Source organism: Carcharodon carcharias, chromosome 19, assembly GCF_017639515.1.
Source record: "Carcharodon carcharias isolate sCarCar2 chromosome 19, sCarCar2.pri, whole genome shotgun sequence".
Taxonomy (NCBI): domain Eukaryota; kingdom Metazoa; phylum Chordata; class Chondrichthyes; order Lamniformes; family Lamnidae; genus Carcharodon; species Carcharodon carcharias.
This window is the reverse complement of record NC_054485.1, coordinates 7761465-7779158: the sequence shown is the minus strand read 5'-3', so window position 1 is coordinate 7779158 and position 17694 is coordinate 7761465.

Here is a 17694-nt window from a genome sequence, read left to right as displayed (position 1 = left end):
CAGGTAATTCTGTTTTTGTTTCAGATGATAAGTACGCCTGGCATGTGCGGGTGGTGAGTGCTCCCATGGATGGGATGAGGATAATGAAGGTGTGTGTGAGAGAGTGAACGGTGATTTCTCTTGAACTAGCAGTGAGGGCCCTGGGGATGTGTGATGAGTTTGTGAGTGTGTGAGTTGAGAGAGATGAGAAGAGTGACTTGCAGAACAGAGATCATTCATCCTGTAGCGGCACTGGGTGGCTGTCCTGTTTTCCAAGGCGTTGGCGCTGACCATGGCTGCCACTGCCTCCCAAGCCGATTGGTGATGTTGCTGCCCCTCCTGCGGCCAGAGCAAGGGTAGAGGACATCACGGCGGGCCTCCACTACGCCCAAAATGCGCTTGAGGGACACGTCACTAAACCTGGGGTGGGGGGGTTGGCGGCAGCAGTCCTTTTGCCTTTTGGGGCCATCCTGGCTTCTGTGCAGCAGTCCTGGGCTGGAAGCACCGAGAGGTGTGCGCGCGGCTGCACTTCAATATGGCGCCCGGCGTGATGAAGCGGTGAGGTGATGGCGTGGCGAGCGAGTGAGAGCCCGCCCACCATGGAAACGGTGTGTTTCCCAGGAATGCGTAATTAACGTGGCGGAATTGGGGCGATACAGCGTGAGAAGCCGCCATTGTGGTCGGTGGGTAAAATGTCCTTCTTCCTGCCGGCTGCCCCACTTAGTGCAAAATCTGGGATGATTCCGCCCATGGGGGTCAAATTGTAACATTCACAAATCCATCCCGGGTGAGGTTTGCAAACTCAACTCAAATCAGGGAAGAAAACGGGAAACATTTTGATTTAAAACTCAGGAGTGATGCTGGTTAGATGAGCAAAGCCCCAGAACCTGTTCTTGCTCTGTTCTTCCATTAATACAGGCTCCTGGCCATTGGCTTGATTTTGGAAACTTTTGGCTGCACAGTAGCTCTAGCCATTAGAATCTATCAGATAACAGCTTTCTAACCACTTTCTGCTATCTTTTATGCTTTGTATACTAATGCATGCTCTACATTATAAATGGAATTTAAAGTTGCATGTTATAGTTAAAAGACCGAAATCAACAATTGCTATTCTTAATTGATATAGGGATAAATTTTACCTGTCAGTTCTCTTGTGTAGAGTCTTGTACAACGGATGTACATATTGAGAGTTTAGCTGGAGATGTCAGAATGTGATTTTCTGTCAGAAGCACTGAAGAGCAAAGTCTCCCCATAGAAATAAATTATTTAAATAGCCTCCTCATAATTATCTCAGGGTATCTCAAGGTGCTTTGCAACCAATCAATTATTTGTGAAGTGTAGATACTGTTGCTACATAGCCAAACAGAGCAGTCAGTTGGTCCTTCACTCTGAAAATAGGACAGACATCCAGTCAATCTGTTTGTTTTGATGGTGTTAGTTAAGGGAAGAATGTTGGCTGGCATACTGAGAGAACTTCCTACTGTCCAACAGATAGTGCACTAGAATATTTCACCCGATCATAGGAAAGACAACGGTTATCCTCTCTGAATACTGCACTGAAGCGCCAGCCTCAATTCTTTTGAGTGGAGTTTGAAAAGGGTCCCGCAATGTTTTACCACATTAAACTTAGGGCTTCCCGCGTCTAGAGTTGCATGAGTTAGACAAAGCACTCATCGTGCACGTTTCCTGGACCAAGTCACCAACCTGAAGTCAGAGGCTATAGCCTGAGAGGTGCCACTCCACATCAGTCATGGTGGACCAGGAGACTTTCCTGCTTTAGGCATATTGGAAGGATTTGCGGGTTGATAATCAAACTGATTGGCCATGTTATGAAACCCTCTTCCTTGGACGTCAAGTCCTGGAACGGGACTTGAGAACCAGCACTTCGAATTCAGAACTAGGGACGCCACCCACTGTGCCACCGCCGCGTCCCACACCCCCCTCCTCATTGCATTAAAGGCACTATATAAATGCTAGGTTTTGTTGTTGAATCCACAGCCTTCTGGATCGTGCTATAAGCTAAGCCAAATTGAAAATTGTTTACAATGTGACACTAAACCCACCTGACACTAATACTGCAATTATATATCAGTTTTCAACTCTTAACACGTTGTTTTCTAAATATCTCTGCTTTGGTCACTTTTCAGGAGCACTAGGTTTGTTGATTTTCTCGCTGTTTTCCATTCAGAGTAAATGTTTTAACTTGACTCAATTCACTCGTCGATTGTGTCCAGTCTAAACATGCCTTGCATTGGCAGCCGCTGGTTCTGATACAAATAATGATCAAGGCATCAATTTCCCTCCTTCAGTTACTTGTAGGAAGCACTGGAATAACTCCCAACATATTATAAATAATGATCATGGAATAATTAGTTTTAAAGATCACACTTTAGATGTGTTTAAATTTTAAAAAGTAAACACAAATTTAAAAATCCTTTGGTTGGCGTTAGGTGGATGGGGGTGGGGGGGAGAAATATCCAATTTCATTGACTGAAATTTAAATACTCAAAAGTGTATTTATGTTACATGGCTATTAATAGTGGCAGCCGCAACTTTGATTGCAATGCTGTATTATATAAATGTGATGGCTTTATTGCCTCTGCTGATGAAGTACTGCTTTGAGAAATGATTTTCTTTGGTACTATTTGAAGTTCAGCTATTCCGAGAACTCCAGTTTAGTTCCACTGACAACAAATCAGAAAGTTGTTCAGCCCCATGCCACAACTGGAGCATGTCATTTTGACCAATACTGCAGTGAATTGCATTTGAAGGAGAGCAGAGGAATTCTGCTAGGTGCCCTGGCCAATGTTTATCCCTCAACCAACATTGCTTATAAAAAATTATATAGTTATTATCACCTTCCTGTTTGTGGTATACTGACAAATGCATGTTAGCTGCTCCCTTTTCTACATTACTATCACCACTTCATTCACTATAAGATGCTATAAAAATGCAAATCTTGTTTTATTTTTTGGAATGCTGAGGAGGTGCTGCATTGTCAGAGGTGCAATCCTTATAATGGAGGATCACATGAAGACTAAAAATTTCACAAAACGTTTTCCAAAGATTGTGGCCAGGCTTCCCCACTCAACCACCTTTCATTTATGTGTTGAGCAAAATTTGACACTGAGTCTCAAACGGAGATATTAGGACAGGTAGCCTAAAGCCTGGTCAAAGCAGTAGGTTTTAGGGAGTGCCAAAGGAGGAGAGAGAGGTATAGAGGCAGGGAGGTTTAAGAAGAGAATTCCATAGTCTAGAGCTTTGGCAGCTGAAGGCACAGCCCTCAACAGCCGAACCTGTGAAAATCAGGGATCTGCAAGAGGTCAGAATTGGAGGAGCACAGAGATCCTGAGAGTTATAGGTCTTCAGTTCTGTCGAAGGGTCATGAGGACTTGAAACGTCAACTCTTTTCTTCTCCGCCGATGCTGCCAGACCTGCTGAGTTTTTCCAGGTAATTCTGTTTTTGTTTTTGTTTTGGATTTCCAGCATCCGCAGTTTTTTTGTTTTTATATCTATGAGAATTTTAAAATTGAGAAAATTAAAGTCGCAGTTGCGATTTTGAAGCAATTGTGTGTGCACAATTGTTTTTACGTCGCCTGTCGCTACTTTGGAATTGGCATTACAAGTTAAAATAAAAGCAAATGAGATATCAGGGATTCACTACTGGATCTAGCATCTAACATATGTATGGAAAGGAGTAACTATTTTGCATGCAAAGGCCCAACAATGAAAATCCTTGCTTGATCTGAGATTTGCAGATATTGCAAAACCTGTGATACTTTGGAAATGTAAATGTCCTGTTTTACAATTGTAGGAGATCACTTGCAGGCAGTTGGTCAGGACGGACAATATAATTGTGACTTTGTCATATGATTATAAAATGATCTCCTTTGATCCAAGCAGGGGAATTTAGGGTCAGTGTTCAAAAACCTCAGGTGACTCCTTCCCATTCGAAGTGCTAAACTTCCTATAGTACAGTGACAATTTTTAGAAGAATGGTGTAGACTTTATTTTCCCAGCTCCCTGCTGAACTGTAGAGCTCAATCAGCCTGCCAATGTGACAACCAACCCATGGAGAAAAACAAAGCAACGTCCTCTGGTTTGATCTTGCACACACTGGAGCAGAGTCTATAAGTAACTAGGCAACAAACCACATGCCCGCTACCATGGAGGCTGTGTGTTTCTTTTGTTGAAACTGTTGATCCAGACATAGGTCCTGCTATTTGAAGCTCGTGTCTTTGCACCAGAACGTAATGTGCTTCTTAATGGTCAGGATTGCTTAAATGATTTTCTTATATGAGTAAAACAAAGAGATACTGAGAATCCCCTTTGCTTCTGTTCGGCAATGTTTCCTTTTGGAATCCCGATGAAGTTTACTGAATGAACTCAAACATTCTCTCTTCCCTTTGGCTCTGTGTGGATTTTTAATTCTTTGTTATGGCCTATAAAGATATTTTTTAAAGTGCCCCTTGGTGTCATAGGGCGAAATTTTACGGCAGCGGGATTTTTACATTCCCGAAGTTTAGAATGTCTCGCCGCATTTTACAGCCCCGTCCCCACTACGATGGGGCCTTAAAATTCCGGCCATAAATACCATGTTCAGTAGCAACACTTACAGAATATCCTCATTGTAAATTGTGGAAAATTGGTCCACACTTAAGAAATTTACATTGAGCAATAGGTTTGGCTTACTTCTCGCTCAGCTGGCTAATTCATTGAGCTGTTGAATCATTCAGACCGGACAGGTCTCAGATTCGATCAATGGTCCTTGTCAAGATCGTCCATCTTAGCCATTTGGTTGATTCAAGTTCCATAGTTGGACTTAGCATTCCTGGGTAAAGGGAATGGAAAACCAGCTAGGGTTTTCACTCCTGAAGGCTAGTCAATGATTCTTACTGGAGGCACATGCAATGACAATGCGTGGATACAGGATGAGTCTTGGTTGTGGTGTCCCTCTTGGCAAACAGCCTGCTGACACTTACTCTCTAGGTAGCTTGTCCCCTTGAGCAGGGGTGTAGTGCCATATTTTGAGGTGCCGGAGTTATATGAAAATGTGTTGGCCGTATCATTTCTAAATCCACTATTATCATATTTTCCTATGTATTAATCATTCGAGTCCCCAGACATCAGTAAAACTATGCTTTTTAAGTGAAAAATATTAGTACCGGTAGGCATTTTATTTCAAACCATGTGATATTTTGAATCAATTGTCTTAGCATAGCTAGAATTTCATTATGCCACCGTTTAATTATTCAATTCAAGTCTATTAACAATAACAATTACAGAAAACTTTACTTACTTCTGACTGGGGGTTGGTATATAGAGGGACCACTGCTTTTCTTGATTTGTATTAATAACCTAGGCCTGGGTGTACAGGGCACAATTTCAACAATTGAAGATGATGCAAGACCTGGAAGTATTGTGAACAGTAAGGAGGATAGTGATAGACTTCAAGAGGATATAGATAGGCTGGTGGAATGGGCAGACTTGTGGCAGATGAAATTTAATGTAGGGAAGTGTGAAATGATAGATTTTGCTTAGAAGAATGAGGAGAGGTGACACAAAATAAAGGGTACAATTCTAAATGAAACGCAGGAGCAGAGGGATCTGGGTGTATATGTGCATAAATCATTGAAGGTGGCAGGACAGGTTGAGAAAACAGTTAATAAATTATACTGAATCCTGGGTTTTATAAATAGAGACAGAGTACAAAAGCAAGTGAGTTATGAACCTTCATAAAGCACTGGTTCAGCCAAAACGGGGAGGATAATGTTTTAGAAAGGCTTCAGAAAAGATTTACAAAAATGGTTCCAAGGATGAGAGACTTCAGTTATGTGGATAGATTGGTGAAGCTGGGGCTGTTCTCCTTGGAGAAGAGAAGGTTGAGAGGAGATTTGTTAGACAGGTTCAAAATCATGAGGGGTCTGGATAAACTAAATGGGGACAAACTGTTTCCATTGGCAAAAGGTCGAGAACACTATGGTGATTAACAAAAGAACCTGAGGCGGCATGAGGAATAACCTCATTTTGGAACAAGTGGTTTGGATCTGGAATGCACTGCCTGAGCGTGCGGTGGAGGCAGATTCAACGGAAGTTTTCAAAGGGAACGGGATAATTATCTGAAGAGAAAAAAATTTACATGGCTAGAGGGGAAAGGTGGAGGAGTGGGACTAGCTGATTTGCTGTTGCAGAGAACTGACACAAAGACAATGTACTGAATGGTCTCCTTCTGTGCAGGAACCATTCTATAATCTTCATATAGATACATTCAAAGAGAGTTGATAAACACATGAGGAAGAAAGAAGCTGAAGGTTACCCTGATAGTGTGATCAAGAAAGGTGGGAAGAGGTTTGTGTGGAACATAAACACCAACATAGATGTGGTGGATCAAATAGCCTGTTCCAGTGCGGCAAATTCCATGTAAATCCCCAGCAGGGAATACAAACATTATACCAATCTTCATATTCTCACGCCATCAAGGTTAATGTTCAGTAGACAGATGCAGTGGGGTGTTTGGGGACATTGATGTTGCTTTAGATCCTGGGAATTTTGAGCTTCAAAGATCCTGGAATATCTATTTATAGGAAAGCTATGTGCAGGGAGTTGTAAGGTCTGTATTTTTACAGTTAGGGAGTTGTACAGGAGGGTTATGGCCTTTGCTCCTTCCTAGGATATAGACGTGATCTTGTCTAAATCTCTGGGCGGTATTTTACAGTCCCGTCACGGCGGAGGGGGCTATAAAATGCTGTGAGCCGTTCAAAAGCCCATTGATTTCAGCGGGACCGGAAAATCCTGTGAGTTGGTGGGGGGGAGGGGGGGGGCCCACAAAATTCAGCCCACTGTCTTCACAGTGAGGGTTGGTGGGCCTTTCCACCATTAAAGGGTTTCGCAGATAACTCTAATCCTTTCCACACTCAAAAGAAGCAAGACTTGCATTTATATAGCACCTTTCATGAAGCCCTGAAGTGCTTTACAGTCAATGAAGTACTTTTGAAGTGTAGTCACTGCTGTAATGTAGGGAAACGCAGCTACCAAGTTGCAGACAGCGAATTTCCACAAACACCAGGTTAACAAGTACCAGGTTCTTCCTTTTGTTCTTTCTGATTCTTTTCCCCTCTATTCCCTCTCATCATTCTATAATCTCTGGGTTGTCTCAGAGACATTCAGCCGCAGCAGCAGTAGTAGCGTGGGGCCTGGAACACTTGGGGGCGTATAACGGATGGCCAGTCCGCAGAGGAGAGTTAACAAGCAAGCAGTGAATATTAAAGCCTTTAAATAGGAGATTCCTGAGCAGTGGTCCGGTGCACTCTGGCAGCACTCCACCCCTGCCCTTAGAGTAAGAGCCTGAGAAATCAAACCCTAGTAAGGAGTTGGTGCCTTCAAGAGAGAAGAAAGAGGAACATTATCAGGATAGAGAGGAAGAATAACAATAAACACTATAAATTCTGCTCAATTTCTCTCTGAAATTTTATGGAAAACCCATAAACAGTTGAATGCACAGAAAACTGCCCTGCAAACATGGCAAATTCAGTACATTTTGTTCTTCAGAACAAGACACAATGGAGTTCTCTATTTTACTTGCAATAAACTGAAGCCTGCAGCAACAAAACCTGATTTAAAAAACTGATATCAAGCATTCAGAGAAGTCAATTATCTCCTTAGGCATTGTACTGAGTCAAAGTAAAATAAAGTGAACAGAATGTTGTGAGAGCAAAACCAGGAGCTATTGTTTGTCTGGAATATCACTTTGACAGTATGGTGCAGCCCATGTCCCATCGGAACCACATTGTAACAATCCCCCTGCATGTATGTATGAAGTTCGCTGCCAGTCTCCTGCAGGTCCATTGGACACTGTGCCGCTGTGCAAAGTTAATAGTTCCATGGAAAACCCATGAAAAGTGGGTCATCAGTGATGGAATGAAGCAGGCCAGGTAATTTACAGTAGAGAATGCCTTTGACAGTGAAAGGTTGTGTGTCACTAGTCAGTCCTACAATAGTAAGTCACTTGCTAGGCATTGCTACCAGCACTCCGATGAAGGATTAAAGAATATTTGAGTATGTTAAGTATAGGGAAGAAATTATTTCTCATCAACTTTGTGCAGTTTGCCTTTGCTCCTTCCTAGGATATGGGCCTGACCTTGTCTAAATGACTGGGTGGAATTTTACAGTCCCGTCACAGCGGGGTTGGGTGGGGGGTGGTGGGGCTGTAAAATGCAGCGAGCCGTTCAAAAGCCCTTTGATTTCACTGGGACAGGAAAATCCCGTGGGTGGGAGGGGCCATAAAATTCAGCCCACTGTCTTCACAGTGAGGGTTGGTGGGCCTTTCCGCTATTAAAGGATTTCGCAGATAACTCTAAACCTTTGCACACTCAAAATACGCAAGACTTGCATTTGTATAGCACCTTTCATGGAGCCCTGAAGTGCTTTACAGTCAATGAAGTACTTTTGAAGTGTAGTCACTGTTATAGGGAAATGCAGCTACCAAGTTGCAGACAGCGAACTTCCACAAACACCAGGTTAACAAGTACCAGGTTCTGCCTTTTGTTCTTTCTGATTCTTTTCCCCTCTATTCCCTCTCATAATTCTATGATCCAATGACCAATACAAAAACAGCATTGAGCATCATACCACACCTGGACACCATGGACTCAATCAACAGTAATGGTGGGAATATAGCAACAGGCAATTAAACTGAGTAGCTGCGAGCTAATTGAAAATAAAACATTGCCAAAGCAAGTATCATCATAAAATGGCTCAGCAAGTTTATTCAATGAACAGCTGAACCAGACAGGCATAGGAGGTTCATGTTTAATCCCTGATTAGTGTTTAGCTGGCAAATCTGAGCTAGGATGCAGGCAAGGGATGTAGGCGGGGGGTGGGGTAAGGTCCATAGCTGACATTATCATTCCTGGGTTAGAGAGATTCCCACTCCAGACACTTGTCCAATGACTCAGGTGGGGTGGGGGGGTTGGATGGGATGCACTTGTGGATAATGTTAATTTAGTGAGATAGGTTGTTTTCAGTACAAGAGGGGAGGCATCATGAACAAATAAAAGTGAGCATGCCAGGGCGTATATATATCTCTATATATATGTATATATGTATATACCCATTGTACCCCTAGAGTTTATAGCACAAAAGAAGGTAGTTCAGCCCATTGTGTCTCTGTAGTTCAAATCAGTGTTATCCACCTTATTCTCACTTTTCAGCTCTTGATATGTAGCCTTGTGGATCAAAAAGCTTCAAGTGCATATCCAAGTATTTTTTTAAATGTGATGAGGGTTTCTGCCTCTACCAATGTTTCAGGCAGTGAGTTCCAGGCCCTCATCACTCTCTGGCTGAAAAAAAAACTCTCCTCAGCTCCCCGCCTAATTAGTTTATAACTTCAATCCACAATAAGGAAGCTATCATACACCTTTCTTTATGCTTCAACCCTCCATTCTTGAAGGTGATTGACTTGTGCTGGGGGTCCTGTTGTTCAACCACCTAAACAGGTATGAATACATTGGCTTAAATTTTCTTTATGCTCATGACCCAGATTCAAATTACCTCAGGCTATTTTCTCTATCTTTTCCTTCCTGAAGATATCGATATTCAGTTGCGCAGGCACCACCCATCCTTCCAAGATCTCACCAAGCTGCCTTTCTGAGTTCAGACGGACCAATCAATGGCCAAGGCTTCCTGGCTGAGTTGGAACCTATCTTTGCCCAAGGATCGAACTTTGCACATTCCAACAATATTCCTAGCAATCGCAGGGGTATTGGCTGATTTCCCCAGCACTAGCTCAGGCATGCAAAGGCCAATTATTTTTTTCGTTTATTATTTATTCTTGGGTGCGGCTGTCATTGGCAAGGTCAAAAGTTATTGTCTGTTCTTAGCTGCGCTTGAGGAGGTGGTGGTGAGTGACCTCCTTGAACCGCTGCAGTCCATGTGGTGAAGATCTATCCGCTTTGCTGATAGAGATGGAGTTCCAAAATTTTGAATCAGTGACAGCGAAGGAACGATAATATATTTCCAACTCAGGAGGGTGTGCGATTTGGAGGGAAGCTTGGAGAAGGTGCTGTTCCTACTCATCTTGTGCTTTTCTCTTACTATGCGAAGGTTGCAGGTTTGAGAGAAGCTATCAAAGTGATGTCATGTCACTTTGACTGAGAGCAGCAAACTTAGCACAAACCTGTTATTAAAAGTAAGCTTAACATTAAAGGAGCGGGTACACCATTTGTTTACAATGATGGTGAAGGTTTTTCTTAGTGTAGCCCGATGAGTAGCATAACTACAATTTTATTTCGTCAAAGGTAACTGGTGCAAGACAAAATAAATGTTCATTTGAAAGTTGAAATTCTTTATAACATGATAGCAAAGTGCTATTTTTAATATATATGGGGGCTAGTGATAGGGCTTTGTGCCTGCATTTAATACTTGCAAAGAGCTTTGCATTTCCTTATCAAAGAATGATGAGAGCAGGCAAAATAATTCCACATCATCTACTCAGATATGGCACCAGTATGATTCTGGCACCAACAGAGCAGAACCATTAGGGAGATGATTTCTGCAGTGTGCTGGGTGAATCGACATTGTAAACACTGTTATAATGAACACGTTTACAATTTCACTGGACAAAGCGAACAGAAGTAAGCCAGCCCCCAAAATAGATTTTTCTGCTGACCTCCCTCAATTGTCCTGTATTCAAAGCGCTTGAAACAGAATGCAAATGTTTTATTCGGAAGTAAGAACGTGATAAGTCCTCCTACCACGGGAAGAATGAATCAAGCATGAAAATGCAAGAAGATTTGGCAGCGATCCAGTTTCCTGGATGATCACTCCTGGGGTGAAATGAAGAACTGCCTTCTCAGACCTAGATATTGGTTTTTAATGTTAAAAACTTGCAGAATTAGTTTGTGCTCAATTATTCAGTGCATCTTGAGAAGAAAAGCAATTTAAAAAAAAATCTCTGCTAACTATCTGCACAACGTAATTGGTATTTAAAATTCAGCAAATGGCTTGTATTATAGCTCAGTGATATGAATCAGTGAGTAGCTGCTGCACACAAGCCAGGAAGATGCCGATCCTTGGGCTGTGATAAGCAGCAGATTTCAGCTGAGCTGGCAGTTGGGTACTCAGTGTGCATGTGCTTGCAGACATGGGGTGTGAACAGGATCTATACTTGAATATCCAGTCAACAGTCAGGGTTTTGTTTATTCATTCACTGGATGTGGGTGTCACTGGCAAGGCCAGTACTTATTGCCTATCCCTAATTGCCCTTGAGAAGGTGGTGATGAGCCTCCCTCTTGAACCATTGTAGTTCACGTGGCATAGGGTGCAACCACAGCGCTAGCAGGGAGGAAGTTCCAGGATTTTGACCCAGCGACAGTGAAGGAATGGTGATATAAATCGGAGTCAGTATGGTGTGTGACTTGGAGGGTTGGTGTTCCCATGTGCCTGTCGCCCTTGTTTTTCTATGTGGTAGAAGTCACGGATCAGGAAGGTACTGTTGAAGTAGACTTGGATGTTGCTACAGTGAAACTTGTCAATTGCCACTGTGCAACAGTGGTGGAGGGAGTGGATGTATAAGGTAATGAATGGTTGCCACCTTGATTATGAAGGCTCTATGATTGAATATCCCACTCAAAATTTTAACCTAACTCATCGGGTGGAAAACCCACAGGATCAGGTAGAACATTCATTTTGCAACCAACTGTCCATTCATCCAATCTGGCCAATTGCTTCCTCAGTGTCATGCTCACATGTTGATAATTGTGGCTTGTGTAAGCCTTTGGAGAATTATACGTGACCCAGAAAAAAAAAAAACCTGTGCCTTCAGTACAGCAGGGAACAGGTGAAAATTGGTATGAGAAAATATAATTCAGAGACAAAACATATTAATCAAGGCCATCTTGAGGAGCATCGAAAAATACTGTATCCTATTGTGAGAAATGAAATCTTACCAGGCATTAGTGTGAAATACTAACAGCTCACAAATACCACAGTTACTAGTATAAATCTTTAGTTGAAATAAATTAAATCTGCAGCTGACTAGTATTGATCAGCTTCCTGGTGTATGGCCACAATGGCCTACCAAACAAACCCTATCCCTTTCTCATGTGACTTTCACACATGAGTGTCTTGCAGCAGGAATATCAGACAGCAGTCAGGAGCAGAAGGATGGGCTTGATTTTCTTCTCCTTTACTCAGAGAGTGTTAACATCAAGTCAGTCTATTACCACCATACCATAACCTGGTAAAGCCTAATACTTTACATTAATTCTGAAATTAGGCATAAGTAATGTTATCAGCAATTTGCTTCACCTTGATTTATAGAAATTGCCCAAGGTTTATTCCTTATATGATGTCTGCAATAAAATAATTTTAATATATGGAACACAGCAGCCAATTAGCGCACAGCAAGTTCCCACAAACAGCAATGTGATAATGACCAGACCAGATCATTTCTTTCTTATTTGTGACGCTGATTGATGGATAGATATTGATGGAACACCAGGGATAACTCTGCTGTTCTCTGAAACAGAACTTTTGAGATCTCTGCAATCCACCTGAAAGAGTAGATGGAACACAGTGTAACAAACTCATCTGATGGCACCTCTGACTGTGCAGCATTCCCTCAGTACCACACTGGAGTGTCAGCCGAGATTTTTACGTTCAAGTCTCTGGAGTGAGACTTAACTCACAACCTTCTGACTCAGAGGCGCGAGTGCTACCAACTGAACCCCAGCTGACACCACTCTCCAGCAATCTGAGTGACAGAAGGAACAAATTTGTAACTCCCTGTTATTTGGGGAGGATGGAGCCGGATGAACTGTGCAACATATGCTCTCATGCTAACATCATTGACAAATGATGCAGCAATGAGGGTTACAGTGTTTTTTAATGACATTTTTCACCTAGCCAGAGAATTACCTGCAGTGGCTTCTCTTTCCACTCCCTCACCCTTATCTCTATTCCCCATGGATCTAGCATTGGTACGTGCTGGTTTCACATCCACATTCTGCTCTTGGCGAAACAATCCAAGAACACCACCTCAATTTTTAAAAAAATTATTTCGTGGGATTCTGGGCATTGCTGTCTTGGCCAGAATTTATTGCCTATCCCTAATTGCCCTTGGGAAGGTGGTGATGAGTTGCCTTCTTGCAGTCCATGTGGTGTAGGTACACCACATAGGTCCAGTGCTGTTAGGAATGGAGTTCCAAGATTTTAACCACGGAACAGTGCAGGAATGGTGATATAGGATGGTGTGGTTTGGGAGGAAGTTGAAGGTGGTGGTGTTTCCATGCACCTGCTTCCCTTGCCCTTCTAGGTAGTGGAGTTTGCGGGTTTGGAAGGTGCTGTTGAAGGAGCTTTGGTGATTGCTGCAGCGAATCTTGTAGATAGTATACACTGCTGTCACTGCGTTCCGGTGGAGGGAATGAATGTATGAGGTGGTGGATGGGATGCCAATGAAGCCGGCTGCTTTGTACTGAATGGTGTCGAGCTTCTTGAGTGTTGTTGGAGCTACATTCATCTGCTAATAAAGACTATTTCATCACAATCCTGACTTGTGCTTTGTAGATGGTGGATAGACTTTGGGGAATTAGGAGGTGAGTTACTCACCACACAATTCCCAGCCTCTGACCTGCTCATGTAGCCTCAGTATTTATATGGCTGGTCCAGTTGAGTTTCTGGCCAATGGTAACCCTCAGGATGTTGATAGTGGGGGATTCAGCAATGGTAATGCCATTGAATGTTAGGGGTGATGGTTAGATTCTCTCTTGTTGGATGTGGTGTTTGTCTGGCACTTGAGTGGTATGAACATTACTTGCCACCTATCAGCCCAAGCCTGAATGTTATCTAGGTCTTTCTTCATATGGGCATGGACTGGTTCAGTATCTAAAGAGTCATGAATGGTGCTGAACATTGTGCAATCATTAGTGAACATTCCCATTTCTAACCTTATAATGGAAGGAAGGTCATGGATGAAGCAGCTGAAGATGGTTGGGCCCAGGACACAATCCTGAGGAACTCTTGTAGGAATGTTGTGGAACTGAGATGATTGACCTTCAACAACTACAACCATCTTCCTTTGTGCTAGGTATGACTCCAATCAGCGGAGAGTTTTCTCCCGATTCCTTATTGTTTCCTCACCATCTGCCATAGACCCAGTCTTGCAGCTATGTGCTTTAAGATTTGGCCAGCTCAGTCAGTAGTGGTGCTACCAAGCCACACTTGATGATGGATATTGAAGTTCCCCACCGAGTACATTCTGTGCCCTTGCAACCTTCAATGTTTCTTCCAAGTGGTGTTCAACATGGATGAGTACTGATTCATCAGCTGAGCTGGGTTGGGGGGAGTCAATATTGACAACTCTAAGGGCAACTCCCTCCTAACTGTATATCACTGTGCCACCATCTCTGATGGGTCTGTCCTGCAGGTGGGACAGAACATACCAATGGATGGTTGTGGTGGTGTCCGGGACATTGTCTCTAAGGTGTGATTCCTTCAGTGTGACTGTGTCAGGCTGCTCCTTGACTAGTCTGTGGGACAGCTCTCCCAATTTTGGTATAAGTCCCTAGTTTTCAATACGAGGGCTTTGCAGGGTCTGCAGGATCATTGTCATTTCTGGTGCCTAGGTCGATGCCAGTGGTCCATTGGTTTCATTCCTTTTTGGCTTTTCAGTAGCAGTTTGGTTCAACTGAGTGGCTTGCTTGGCCATTTCAGAGGGCATTTAAGAGTCAACCACATTGCCATGGGTCTGGAGTCACATGTAGGCCAGACCAGGTAAGGACAGCAGATTTTCTTCCCTAAAGGGCATTAGTGAATCAAATGTGTGCTGGCAACAACCTGTTCTACCTCTCCACCACCTCTCTTGACTTTTCCACTGTCTCTAAAGTATCAGACTACTTGTCCAAAATTGAATGCTGAATGACCAAAAAGTTCTTTCAATTAAATATTGCGAAACGTGAAGTCAATGGGTGGTCCTCAGACTTAACCAAGAGAGGTTCTTAGTATACTCAAGCTAACCCATACATCTCTCTCTCTTTCATCCTGCAGGAGGAGTACATCAGGAGCATGGTGAAGTATATGTATGCCTCGTGGCGTACAGAGAGCAGAGACGACAGAGTAGAGAGTGACAGAGGCACCTTGCTGCGCAGAGGAAGGAGCAGCACCCTCGGGGAGAAGGGGCGGCTGGGGCTCCCGCACAAGCTGCTGAAGAGCCATAATGAGCCATAGTTGTTCAGTGCTGAGCTAGACCAGGTCAATAGACACTGCCTTTCATTCTTGCAGATGACCAATAGCCAGTCTTGCCAAAGACTTCGCATGTCTACGGAAGTGGTCGGTCACATCTGCCAGCTACTGCAGGATTAGATTCTACGAGGACATGGAGGGCATCCACTGTCAGTGGTCATGAACCATGGTGCTCAATTTTTATGCCAGTGGCTCCTTTCAGGGCTCCACAGGTGACCTCTGTCGGATATCACAAGCCTCCGGCCATAAATACATCCATGAGGTCATGGATGCCATCTTTGTTAGGGCACACAACTTTGTGCATTTCATCTGAGACCAGGACAGCCAGGATACAGGGGCAATTGGATTTGCCCAGATCTCAGGTTTCCCACAGATGCAGGGTGCAATCAACTGCACTCAAATGGTGCTCAGATCTCTGTCACAACAAGGAGTCAACTATGTCCAACCACAAGGGCTTCCATTCGCTGAATGTGCGATCACCAGAAACGCGTCTTGCAGGTCTGCGCATGGTTTCTGGGGAGTGTCCACGACCCCTACATTCTTAGTCTGTCACAGATCCTTGATGTCTTCCAGGGTCCACAGAGTTTGCAGGGTTGGATCCTCGGGGACAAGGGTTACCTGCAGAGGCCGTGGCTGATGACACCCTCAGGCTGTAGCAGAGCGAAGGTATAACGAGATTCATGCTGCAACTCACAACTTGGTGGAGCAAACCACCGGGATGCTGAAAATTAGGCTCCGGTGCCTGGACCGGTCTGGTGGAGCCCTGCAATACAGTCCGCAGAGGGTGTCACGCAGTGTCATCACCTGTTATACCCTTTACAACCTAGCACTGCAATAGGGAGAGGAGCTACAGGGTGTAGCAGTCAGCAGGCTGTCTCCAGCTCCGCTATGGATGGCCAGGGAGCACCAAGGCAGGGTTAGGAAAGTTAAAAAGCTGTAGTTGCACAGCCTGGGCACAGGTGTTAATCGTTCGTACATAATGTTCACTATTATAAGAATGTCTCCCTGCTAGTGGCTCCTAGTTCTGATGAGCAGTGTTTGCATGAGTTGAGACTGATGAGAAGAGTGACTTACCCTGGCAGATCGGAGTAGATCGTTCATCCGCTTGTGGCACTGGGTGGCTGTCCTCTTCTGAAGGGCGTTAGCGCTGACCACTGCTGCTACCTCCTAACATGCTGGAGGTGATGTTGCTGCCCATCCTATGGCCAGAGCTGGGATAGAGGACATCACATCAAGCCTCTACTGCGTCCAAAAGACACTTGGGGGGACAAATCACTGAACCTGGGGGGCTGCAGTCTTTTTGCCTTTCGGGGTTATCGTGTCTTTTGTGCAGCAGTCCTAGGCTGGAAGAACTGAGATGTGTGAGAGCAGCTGCCTTGCGTGATGAAGCAGCAAGGTGATGGTGTAGCAGGCGAATGTGATCCTGCCCGCCATTGAAACGGTGTCTTTCCCACGAAGGTATAATTAACGTGACGGGATTGGGATGATACAGCGTGAGAAGCCGCCATTGTGGCCGGCAATAAAATGTTGCGTTCCCCGCCCACTGCTGCACTTATTGCAAATTTGGGACAATTCCGCCCAATGTTTTTGGTCCCTCTTACAGATTGTGATCCCTAGCTAAGGACTCCACCCTCTCCTTGAGAACTGTCTGAAGTTGAACCAGACTGTGCCCAACGTTAATGCATATTTGACTCCAAGGTGAGCTTCCGACCACATATATGCGCCATTGCTAAGAATACCTATTCCCACCTCCATAATATCATCCAACTCTGCCCATGCTTCATTTCTTCAGTGGTTAAGCAGCTCATTTATGCCTTGCTACCTCTTGACTTGACTATTCCAATGCACTCCTGGCCAACCTCCAACATTTTACCTGCCATAAATTTGAGGTTATCCAAACCCTGCAGCCTGTGTTCTTACTCACACCAAGTCCAGTTCATCCTTCACCCCTCTGCTCACTGACCTACATTGGCTCCTGTTTAAGCAATGTCTCAATTTTACAATTGTCATCCTTGTTTCCAAATCAGTCTGTGGTCTTCCTTCCCTTTGTAATCCCCTCCAGCCTCATGAGACACCTGGGCCCCTCTAATTCTGCCCTCCCGAGCATCCCCAATTTAATTGCTATACCATAGCTGGCATTGCCTTCAAGGGCCTACGCTCTGGATTTCTCTCCCTAAACCTCTCCACCCCTCTAACTCTCTCTCTTCCTTTAAGGCACTCCTCAGAAATTTCTTTGACTAAACTTCTGAGCATCTGCCCTAATATCTTCTCATGTGTCAAATTTTGCTTTGCAGTGTTCCTGTGAAGCAAATGGGATGTTTTATTACATTTATATAAATCCATGGTGTTGTTGAGAAAGGTTTGTTCAGCATTTTCAACCAGAGATGAAGCCCCGTTAAGCATTGTCCCACACTTGGCATTTGCCTTTTATTTGGCTTTCATACATTGCAGCTAATGATCCAGTGGGGCAGTGAAATG